Source organism: Oxyura jamaicensis, chromosome 4 (genome assembly GCF_011077185.1).
Source record: "Oxyura jamaicensis isolate SHBP4307 breed ruddy duck chromosome 4, BPBGC_Ojam_1.0, whole genome shotgun sequence".
NCBI classification, from domain to species: Eukaryota; Metazoa; Chordata; class Aves; order Anseriformes; family Anatidae; genus Oxyura; species Oxyura jamaicensis.
The window spans coordinates 43,866,623-43,879,064 of record NC_048896.1 but is presented as its reverse complement, the minus strand read 5'-3'; the positions used below and the strand labels follow the sequence as shown (position 1 = coordinate 43,879,064).

The window sequence follows — 12,442 nt, the reverse complement described above, 5'->3', positions numbered from 1 at the left end:
AAGCCTGAGTTTTATAAATATTTGTGGAGAAAACGTTCTGGTTCACCTTTTGCTTGTTCTGCCTAAAGGCAGATGAAGCACTCCCTCCCACCTCCGGTTCCTCCCTAGTTATGCTCGTGTTATGGCCCTCTTCCCACCTATAGCTGGGGGAAGGATGTTTCTGCAGTTTTTCTGGTGATGCCAGCCCCTAGAGCTGACAGACGGAAAAAGGCTGTAATCACTTCCATGGTGCATCCAGAATGATCTAGGGGAAAATGCTGAAAAAGTTCCCAGTAATCATGCCAAAGGAATCCTATTTCCACTCTACAGCAGAAATCAGGGGCCTTTATTTAAACAGATAAAAGCTTCAAAATAATGATGGGGATTTGGGAGGAAAGCCAGGACGAGTATTAGGACCACAAAACACAGCTCTTTCTGCTTTTGCCAATGTCCTGTAATGAAGAATTCGGTCCTGGATTTATTTTCAGGGGGATTAAAGATCAGAACTACAGGTGATGGACCAAGCAACTGTAAGTAAAAGGCGTGTCCAGCCCAAACAGTCTATCAGTGGCAGTCTGATGACTGACAGATGTGGGGAGCCCGTCCAAAGGAGTGAGCACAATTGGCTGTGATGCCTGCCAGCATCCAAATGCTCTTGTTGAGAAATGTGTTTCAAAAGCTTGGTGTCTGTTCTGGGGCAGCACAGAGAGTAATGAGCTGAATTGGTGTCTAAGGACGAATCGTTTCTCATCATACATTTTAAAGTAATGTGTAATTGTTTTATTTTATTGTGGTTTGGTTATTGGTCACATCTGTCTGTATCCCTCAGGCTGCAGAAAGACCCAGCACAATGACACGCACTGCCAGATTGCCAGAAGTACTGAGCAGCTCCTATCATATGGCATTTATTTATGGGTGGATATTTGAAATGCCACACTGTGCTAGGTGTCAAACTTTATGAAACCTGTCTGGTCTACTCAGGAACCCAAATAAGACCTGAAAATCTGAACTCAGCTGTGATTATTGTGGCATCCTAAAAACTCTCACCATAGCATGCAGCAGACCTGCAATCCTGTTTGTCCATGCACTCACTACACATCAACCTTCCCCTCCCAGCACTTTACTAGGCTCAGTAATGTGACAACTAGCATTTAATTTTCTTGTCATCTAACATGGCTCTCTGGGGAGGGCAAATAGGCCAGCTGAACATTGCAAGGCATACTTGATATCTTGGTCTTCTTCCTTATAATATTCTATATGTCATTGTTTTGAGTTTCCTACTCTCTAGTGCAATTATAATATAACTTGATTAACCTAGCAGCTGTGCTTAGGATGATGACAGAAGAGAACCTATCCCAGCCTTCATGATGACTAATTTAAACTTTTAGAACGTTGTGTGGGTTTTCCACCATGAATGCACCTTGAGAGCTCACTACAAAGCTTAACTGTAGATACACTCGAAAAGTACTTTGTCTGTAGAAGATAGAAAGATAGGCTCCTGTTGGGTAGTTAGTGGACAATCACTTTAGAAATTTATAACACTATAGTACAGATTTCTTTTTTCTCCTTCTCTGTCTTCTTTCCTTCCTCTTCTCTCTTTATGCAGTACATCCATGTGAATAAATGAGATCTTAAATAAAAAGAAACCTAGGTTATAAAGATTGTTTAAAGATGATTACTATTGTTTCTGTAATAAGTTACCAAGGTGCTAATCTTGTAGTCCTTGTGGAAACAAAACTTCACTGGTGTGCTATAGGAAAGGCTGAGCACTGGGCATGTATTAATTTGACTTAATATTTGGCAGAGGCTCTACCTCTACTTGGGTATATTAATAATGCACATAGACTCTACTTGATTAATAAGGGATTGATAACCTCCATATGCAATACAGACAACAGTAATATATATATAAGCACATGGGCTACATAAGTGGTTTGTAAATGTGTACTAAAGCTTCAAAGAGCAGCTTAGTGGGATTTTAGACAAAACAAGCATGATGCATTAAGTGTTTAACTGTGTTAAATGCCTTTTTTCATGTTTACATAATGATATGCTGTGTTTATCTTATAAGCGCTGTAAAAATATTAGTTAGCAGTCATAAATATAGTCCTGATAAAACGATACTACTTTTCAGAACTGCTAATCTGTGTTAATGCCACTTCGGTACGGGTCCTGCAACAGCTGTTAGAATTTTGTCCCCTGTAGGTCAGAGAGAGAAGATGGGAAAATCCTTAATAAAATGTTGTTAGAAGCTACAGGTGGGAAATAAAGAAGCTCTTGTGACCTGTAATCTTATTCCCTCATAAAGTCACGGAGTGCACAGCAGCTTCTGTGGCTGAAATTAGACAACACACTAGCGGCTTTTCAATCTCAACTTTTGCAGTTCAGTTATATCATTTTCAGTGAAGAACAAATGAAGGATACAGCAAGCACTGCCCCTGACCTTCCTTGCTGTTTTTAATAAGCACATTCAACAGCATGAGCTTCTCTGTCTTAAATGAATTACTATATATCCATGTACTGGAAAGAAAATACAGTAGTGTTTATCTTTTGTATACATTCTACTGTCAGATTTTAATTAACTCTCAGCCTCAGGTAAAGAAAATATGCTAATTTTAATAGTCTTATAATTACTGTGGGCCAGATTCCACCACCCAGATGCAGCCTGGTGCCCAGTCGTGCCCAGAGCCTCACTAGCTTCAGTGGGACTAACTAGGGAGGATGAGGCTATTGCCATCAGATTTTCCTTTCATAAAACAGCATTGCAGGAAGGAACACATGGAAAGGTGCAATAGGCAGAAGTCAAGAATGAATCAGTGAATTACTTATCTATTACCAAAACTAGATTATATTATGGAAACAAGTACACTGTTATGTTTTAAATACTTTATGATCAGCCTCCTATGGCTAGATTTTGTTTTTCTCTTCCAATGGTGGGTATATTCCATGCATTTCCATGTAGACAATACATACTCTTTGGAGATTATGACTGCAGTCTTCACCTTTGCATCTTTTCATTCTTTCCTTCTGGTATCTCCATTGCCCTTCATCAGACTACAGCACTGTGGAGTACAGAAATGATTTTTTTTCTTCTATTGCCTTTATTAAATACAAAAAAAAAAAAAAAAAAAAAAAGTGCAGTGTACAGGGTAATACACAACTCTGTACACTTCTCTAGTGTACACTCAGCTTTAATAATTGCACTCAGCTTTAATAATTTATACATTTAAGCTACCTGAATGAAATGGAGCTAAGGATGTAGTGATTTTATTATTATTATTATTATTATCAAAAGTACAAAACAACTTGTTTAGAAAAACCCAGCTAATACTGTATAGATTGCAATCAAATATTTACAGCTTTAAAGTCACAATAATTCATTTAAATATAATTATGTGCAATTACTTATTAGTAAAATAATAGAGGACTGCTGAAATATGATATAGAGTGGTATAATTAATTGGCTTCAGATGCAATGAGTTGTCATTTCTGAAAATTTAATGTCATCAAAGCTCTTTTTCCAATAGCACAAGGAGCACTATTGCTAATAGACTTCAGAGCTTGAAATAAATAAATCTTTGGAATCCTGTTGCATCTCTTGGGGTGTGACATTTGACAGTCTTTTATAGCACAGAACGAAACAAGTTTGTGAGCTGGAATTCAATTGTGGTGTATTGATTCCTTGCATCAGTCATTATTCCCTGCTGATTGACAGCTGAAAATTGGTTACGTTAAGTATTTCATATGTTATATTGGCTGACATTTGCTTGCCTGCTCCTGTGTCAATATTGTTGTAAAGATCTCCAGCTCTATGAGATAGCAATATACACTGACTGTGGCTTTTGTGTGATGTTCCAGTGTTTTTCCTGACATAATTTAAGACATATTAAAAACCAGCAGCATCTTCCCTCTTGAGAAGCTTAATGCCAATATTATTGTCTTCCAAGGGAAGATCATGTATGCTCATAATCGGGTGCTAATTTCCACCCATACGCTCATGTTTAGGCATTAGGCACTATAACTGTAAAATTGAGCCTGCTTGATTGATTCATGTCAAGCCTCATCTCGGCTCCTGCAGTGGAAGTCATCCAGCTGACCCTTTTTACACTAAAAGAAGAGATTTGTGTTCCTTTCTTTCACCTGGAACCATCAAATTGACTGAATAATCTGTAATACATTAGTGCTGACATTTGTTAGGCAAGAATTAAACAAGACACAGTAATCATTCCCCTGAATAAAAATTGTGTTTGATTTCCAGCAGAGTTCTATTAAAAGGACGGTACAGCCCATCTCCTCCAAAGTGGGAAATGGTGAATATTTTCTGTGTTAATGAACCAAATTAACACTTTAATGACAGATGGACAGTCCCTAGCCACCCCTGAAAAAAGCTGCTGAGTTTTGGATGGAGATGTGATTCCAGTGCCTGTCAGGAGGACTACAGTGAGCTCCCTGGAAATCCTTCACACTGCACGTTTACGGGTGCAGATAGTAAAATTTGACCATTTACCTGATTAGAGACAAGAGGGAGAATGATGCCTTGGAAATATATGTGTTTTATAGGTGAAAGTGTGGGAGACAGGAACTGGTTTATTAAAATCTGCCTATTATCATAATTAATATGGTTTGCATGGCAGGGTTTTAGCATGTCCTTACTTGAGGCTTCTGTTTTTATGGGCATGCTAATTTATGAGACTGTAAAGGAATAACTGTTACAGATATCTTAAGCAAGCCTTAATGTTCCTCTCTCCTTGCCCTGGCAACCCCCTGTGCCCCAGCTGGTGGCAGTTCGTGTCCCTGACCTCGCACGGTTGGTTCTGATGGACACTGGCATCTGCCTGTTCACTGTGCATCCCAAAAGTGGGCATGAGGGATCTTTTTCTACAGCTACAGCCAGCTAGCCCCAGGAAAAGCAGTTCTGGAAGTCAATAGGGCAAAAACCCTTATTTACTGTCAATCTTGATAAATATGATGCTGTAGAAGGGGGACATCAGAGGCGTTGATTCCTGTCTCCTCCATGACGATATAAAGCATGAGGCCAGTGCTTTATATCAAAGTCACTATGGATGTATCAGCATACACCTAGTATGACCAGTATCTGGTCTGATGTCTTTGAGGTCCTGGTGTTTTGTCAATGTAAAACTGCATATTTTAACTGATGTACGCTGCTTGTCTGGCTGCACTGTGCTCTGTCCATCATGGCTAGGCTGTAGCAGAATTACTGTTGTACTATAAGTCTATCCTTTCAGGGACAATCCTGAAAGTAAGGTATGAAATGTACCATTTGGAGAAACACCTGTGTTGGTTACATAAGTGACCTGACCATCTTGCACCTCAGAGGTTCATTTAGAGACAGACTTTTCCCTTGTCCTGGTGTTGAGACTGCAGTTTTTCTTGCTGGGTCCTTATGGCAAGCCAAAAATGAAATGGGCTGCAGAAGGAGCACACTCTGGAATTTTTTTTTTTATTATTTTATTTTATTTTTTTCCCTCAGTCAGCCTGTTGGGAGAGTAAGGGTGCATCACCCTTGTACTGACATGCCTCTAGGACGCCCACATCAGAAACAGCACCATTGGCTGGGCACAGAGACATTTTGGCATTGCAGGTGTAGATGAACAACATGAAAGCAGGAAAAAACTCTGCGGAGAAAAAATCTAGAGCAGATCCCTCCTGCCCTGAGCGAAGTAAAATAAGGAGTAGATTGGTTCAACCGGTTGGGATCCTCCCAGCTGGTACTGCAGTTGTATTTTCACTTTGGGCTGAGTAGCACCACTCTAACTCAAAATAATAAAAGCTGGTATGCAGTTCATTAAGAACACAAGGCTTATTAGCATCCAAAGGTTTTTATGAGCAGGTGATGTGGGACTGGTACCTGCAATCAGTCAGTCTGCCTGGTGGTACCTGCTGCTTGTTGTGTCTAGGGCAGGTGCCCTGCCAAGGGGAGAATTCAGTAGAGGTTTCTGCTGCCTGGGTGGTGGCTGGAGCTGGTACTCTTCTGGCAAATGTTCCTGAGAGGGGGTTTAAAGCAAAAGTGCCAAAAAAAACAAACAAACAAACAACAACAAAAAAAAAACCTGCAAATTTGCAAATAGAGAAGTTTTGTTAAAGTGAAAAGTGAAATAATTGTGTTCCCAGTGGACATCTTGGGCTTTGGCTGGTGATGGATGGCATAAAATCTGCAGAGATATGCCTGGCCTATCTAGGAGAGCTACAGCTGCAGGTGAGTGGCCTTGTGAGCTTGCTGGTAAAGCTGAGGGCTTTGTTCTGGTCTCCTTGTGCTTGATCTTGGCCCTCTCTGGGGAGTGAGGGTGGCTCCTGGCCCAGCCACAGCATCTCCTCTTGGCTTTTGCATTAGCAGATGCTGCCCCTTCTAGTTACGCTTCCCTGCAGCCTGCTGAAAACACCTCTTCTGCTCTGGGGCAGATTTCTTCTGGCAAAATTCTCGTGCCTAGCTTTTACTCTGGTACTGACTGGCGCAGCAGGGGGTTGGTGTGACCATAGGTGCTGTCTGCAGTTTGGGCTGTTCCATTTATAACTCTGCATCTTCCTGCACTCAGTAGCAGCCCCATTGAACATTCCTCTGGCTGCTCAAAGTGCAGAACAGCTTTTTAGTGTCCTTATTAAATATGATATATCCTGGAACCATGCAGCACACCCAAGCGTTCTGAACATCTAAGTGACACCCAGATTCTACATTTGGATACTAGCTTCTGAATATTTGGCTCTAGCTGTGGTACAAAAGTATTTGTTGAAATTATTTTCAAAACACAAAATTTTAAGCATTACTTGCTCTCAGACCTGTAATTTCCCCATTTAAATTTCAATTATGGAACAAACAATCCCAGTCTTATTCCTTGTGCCACGCAACTCATTAAACAGTTTGAATATTTCATAGCCCAAAACTGTTCATGTTAATCTATGAATATATTGTTATAAATAACTAATAGGTGTATAATGAATCATGGCAATGATTTATGGAAGATTAATAGGTAGGAAAAAAGTATGAATTGTACTTTACAAGGGGAGATACTGAAGTGTTGTCTCCTCTATCCAAGGCACAAAAACATCACTGGTGCTCCACTCTCTGGTGTGTGGACTTTTATTTATTATTTTTTTTATTTTGTGCTACCTTCAAGATAGCAATGAGAGGCTTTTGTGGGTAATTGTACCTTTAAAAATCTTAGATTGCTTCGTGGCAACCTGTGCATAATATCGCAGTGTTTTAGGCTATAGATATTGAATAATGTGAATCTCTGCATGTTCTTAAGTGGCTAGTTATGAAGAAATAGAGGGGAAAACCTCCAAGAACTTAGTTTTATGGTGAAGTTGAAGATGTAAAATGATGAAATAGAGAGATATGAAGGATTTTGTAGCTGATGTTAAAATATATAATTAAACAGTAAAAGGTGTAGGGTTTTTTCTTGTTTTCTTGACTGGGATGAATGTTTTATAAGGCTTGTGACAAAAGTTTGGCCTAACTGAAAGTGTCATGGGACCCTAATCACTGCACTAGTCTGCTCTTTCTGTTGAAAGATCCAGAATCAACCTCTACCAAAACCAGGTGCTATAATGCTACAGAAATCGCATAGCTACAACTGAGTCATCAGGGAAATTAGCTGGACATTGTGAGCCAGCTGGCAACCCAAGCTACTGCAAAACCAGCAGGTCACCTTCAAAGCAGGTGGGCAGCAAGCACAGCAGACAAAGCTGTGTGCACAGCAAACTCAGTGAAAACCCAGCACTCAGGAAAGAAATAGGAGGGGGGAAGGCAAAGGAATATAAAATTCAGGATTTATAGCAGTAACAATGCTCTCTTTCTGGGCTGGGACCATCACACGTGAACTAAAGGAACTTCTGATACCATTGATTTAAGTACAACTAGAAAAATGTGCATGGGCAAAATTGTTTATTGACTTTAACTGAGAAATGCCAAGTGCATAATGGGAAATGGCATTTATTTATGTAAAACAATTAATGCTGAACAGAATTTTTTTTGCACAAGTCAGTGTTAACCTGAACTGTTTAACAACGTCTAACAGGTGTTACTGCTACCTGTTTTGAAAATGGATGGTTAAATATTTATTGCTGAAGGGATTTGACTGCTCATGGATTTTTGTGGACAATACCAGGAGTTTTAGAGCTTTAACTCTGTGGATGGGTTGAAGACATTTGTTTCTTCTTGGACTAAGTATTTTCTCTCAGAGCTCCTGCTGGGAGTGTGGTTCTGACAATAGTGGCCAATTTCTGTCATGGAGTTTTGTTGCAATGGTAACAAAATGAGAAGTTCAAAAGTGTTCAAAAATATCAAAGGAGTAAATGATAGTTGGGGCAGTATGATAATCCTAAATAAATGAGTAGAGTAAGGCTGTTAGTAATTAATGTGCAGGGATACAGCTAAGCAGTTTAAAAGGGAGTCTTTGCAGTGGAGAAAAGTCTCTTGCTTGTTGCAGCTTTGGGACTGATATCCTGATACAGTTTATCAGAAATAGCTGCTGCTTGCCAAGCCTCAGTCGTGATCCTGCATATCCATTATGATGAAGTCTAAAAGTAGGTCACAATTAAAGAAGACCCTGACTGTGTAGTGTAGACTTAAATCTGTTCAAAAGTCAGGCATTAGCATAAACAGCCTGAAAATACATGTATTGAAACATGAAGTCTTTTAGCATTTAACATGTTCTTCTAGTTCAGTGTAACGTATCATTTTGTACCTTTTTTTTTTTCTTTCATGTCTCTTCATATCCTCTTTACCTGGAGGTCATTGTTGCATGATGTAGGAGTGATGGTAAACTTGCTGAGGAATCTGATGGGTGTGTGAAGACCTTGAGATGAAATGAAACAAGTTTTTATTGGTTCCATGCAAATGATACTTTCAGTGAAGAAAAAGGATGCAATCATGTACTGCAGTCCTCTTCTGTGTAACTTCTTCCAAAGCCAGGAAAGGGAAAGCATAAGCTACCAAAATGACTTCCTAGGGAGGAAGCTGTCCTTATGGCGTAGCTTCAGGAGAGCTGAACCTCAGCGCTGATGGAGGATGAAAGTATTTACAATAAGGTAATAATTTTGCCTGAGAAAGAGCTTCATCATCTTTATTTTGCTGCTAGTGTGACTGCAAATCCAGGGGAAGCCATCAATGAAATTTAGGAATTGCTGAAAAAAATCAAAAAAGCAGAACAATAAGCATAATAAATGACACTTCTTTTCATTTTGATCCTCCTGTGTTGTATCTTATACGTTATGAAAACACTTTCTCGATTATTACATAATTATAGCTCTAAAACAAGAGAAATCATTATGCTTCAATAATTCTTCTATTCTGATAATGCCTGCCGGGTGCTCATCATGCAATTGACACTGTGCATGTCGGCCTTGAAAAGTTTGCAATGACTCCTATGTTTCTTGTGACAAATGGGAGTTGATACAAGAACAAGATAAATAGCGAAGAAAAATAGCAAGTTATGAACTCACCTCAGTAACATTTTCTGTAAGCATTTATGTGAGTGTTTTTGTTTGCAAGAAAGTCTGTGTGGAGTGGCGTATCCCTGGATGTATGCAAGGGTTCATGCCATAAACCTTTGCAAGACAATCTTGAGTTCCCTACTCCTGTTTATAAAAGGTTCAGTCAATCGATCCAGGAACAAAAGCAATAGTGTGTGTCTTAGGTGAAGAGTTATCTGCCAAACAGCACATAACAAACAGGGCAGCAGGTCTGCCTTATGAGAAAGCGTTGGTCTTTGGTTACATTGGGTTGGATTATCAGGGCATGGACTTTGGCAACACAGAAGAGCAGATCCAGGGGTTGGGCAAGCAGAAGATTTCTGGCAGATTTGGATTAGTAACGTGCTAGTACAGAAAACTCTGGGCTACTCACTTTGACTTACCTTTTGCCTTCTGCTCGAGTGGTAAGGTGTTCTTTTTTGTGTGTGGAGTCTTTTGTTGTAGTAAAACATCTGCTTTCTGCCTTGTGATAAAACTATGCCCTCTGATATAGAGCTCAGCTGATTTGGAGAGAAGTCCTGCCTGCATAATCAAAGAGATGCTTTGGCAATTGATTGCTTCCTTGGCCCTTCTGAAGCCACTGGCAGGACTTGCATGCTTTCACTTGCTGCATGATGACCCAGGGCACTACTATATGTTGGGGAGTAAAAAGATTTAGAAGACAGGCAGGGGATGTAAATTGCACAAATGTGCAGATCCTGATATGAAACTACTCTTGTTTCCCACAGGTAGCAGCCAGTGCAGTCTGATGCATTCCTTTTGTTCCCAACATTAAAAATAGGGAAAAGACATTTAAAGAAGCAGTCTGTGGTGTAGCCCAGAGCTCAGGGCTGTCTGGGCAGCCTTTACGGGTTTGCCTCAAGTGATGGGTTCTGCGTGAGGACCAAGAACCTGGGAGTTAACCGGTTAGTAATGGGTCAAACTTAGTACTGTGATACTTCAGTCCTTGAATGGAGTTGGCCCCAGGCATGCAAAATTTGATATCCAAAGTTCATGAACGACATAATTTACTTTTTGGTTTACTAAAGTAAAGATTTCTCAACCAATGTGTGAGTGGCTCAATATTTTCGTATGTGTAGATTGAGTTCCAGGTGATTACCAATAGGAGTACACCATGCCTCAAAGCCTAATGCTATCACTCGTGGCAAGCCAGATGAGAAAGATGATAGCTGTGAGTCCTACACTGAGATGCACCTCCTCATAGACAGGTAACGGCTACTACCCTATTTGTGCTCTGGAAACTTCAACAAGGGTGTTCAGGCACAGAAATCCTGCATGCCCTGATACTGAACTGGCTCTTTGAGACCCCTCTCACAGCTGACATAAAGGTCAGCTCTGGGTGCCTGCTCCATAGTACTTGCTAAGCAACAGATTTGACCAGTAAGGCTGCTGGCACAAATCTGATTAGGTTAAAGCTGAAGGACTGCCATGGAACAAAGTCAGCTCTGTAACCACATTTGCACACATACCATTTCCTCGCTGTGTTCCCTCCACCAGCTGCAGCTCAGGATGTGCCAAATACTTCAAGTGCAGGACTCCGAGTCCAGGCAGAAGCAGGGTGCTTGGGAGAAGCCGTAGTGCAAGACTGGGGGCAGAGTATGAGGAAAATTGTGATGGGAGGCAGTGCAATGGATTTGCCTGTGCCCTTCCTGCCTATCATGTGGGCTGGTGACTCAGAAGCATCTCTCTGTCATCATGGAGCATTCTGGCCACCTAAGTACTTGTGATTTTGGCATGTGGATTTGTTGATACTAGCTTGATGTGTGTGCTTACAACAGAAGAAATATTCCAGAGAAATCTGTGGGCAGGGGGTGTATGTTTAAATGCAACTCTATGAGCAATATGTGCAATGATGTATTTAGCCCAATCCAAGTTAGTTCTGTATTTTAGTGGCATCATTAGTATTTACTAACCAAACAAAACTGAATTCTGATACTTGTTTCTCACAGAAATATTAGAAGCTTTCTGTAACTTAGCTAGCACTTTATACTTTAATCTCTGAAAGCCAGCATCACTTTTCTTCATGTTTTTGTCAAATGAGACAGAACCAATCCACCCCTAGTTAGAGAGCAAAATGATTTATTGTCACAGGCTACAAGTCCTACTTGTGCTAAAGCTTTATCTTGTCGTCAGGCTGAAAGACTATTCCAATTAATGCTGCTTACACTTGCCATGTAAGCTGCTGGGGGCGATGGGCCTGAATTTCCGTAGTTGCTATCCGATAGTCAGTGCCAGTCACTGAAAATTTAACAGGTCATTCAATGCTAGTCACCAAAGACCCATGAAGCCTCATTTCACACCAATTACTACTTAGCATATGTATACAAATTGATTTTTTAAATTTCTCAGGGACTTCCTTATGCTATGATCTGGCCACATGTGTCTCTGCAGCCTGGGGACTGCTCTGAGGGCATCTCGTCCTACCAGGCCTGGTCTGCTGTGGAAACCAGTGCCCCCAGACCAGACCTGTCTTAGTGTGACTTAAACCACCCCTGTCCAAAGCAGGGTACTGATTCTCAGGTTGGAAGCCCTTGGGCTGGCAAAGCCCAGGGGCAGCGGGGCCCTGGCCAAGCTCCAGCCTTGTGTGCCACCAGGTCACAAGACTGCTCTGCTCCTTGTGCTGTTGTTTCCAAAAATATACTCCTGACTATTTTTCTTCTTATTTTGGATGCTCTGATGCTTTGTTGGACTTTGCAATATTTTTTACTATTTTTCATGAATGACATGTGCAATGGATGTTTGCTTAGCACCTCAGGTATTCTCTTTGCAGGGGGAGAATGGAGCTTATGATTTGTTGCTATTGATTTCAAATATAACTACTTAACTGCTGTCCCAATACTGACGTTTGTTAATGTCCATCTAAATTGTTCTGCTATTCTCAAGTTTGTACATACAATTTGTAGGGAGAGAGGGTTTTTGTGGTGTTTTCTTTTTTTTTTTTTTTTTTTAAAAAAAAAAAAAAAAAAAAAAA

The 12,442-nt window shown here is 40.5% G+C and overlaps 1 protein-coding gene across 1 annotated transcript in view; it reads left to right on the top strand.

The window, feature by feature from the left end:
* Positions 1–6,065: 6,065 nt before the first annotated feature.
* FAM241A (family with sequence similarity 241 member A) overlaps positions 6,066–12,442 on the top strand; it is a 273,884-nt gene continuing 267,507 nt past the window's right edge. Inside the window, exon 1 of the mRNA XM_035325018.1 lies at positions 6,066–6,196. The gene's annotated coding sequence lies outside the window, so the exon portion shown is untranslated. The remainder of the gene's footprint in view (positions 6,197–12,442) is intronic.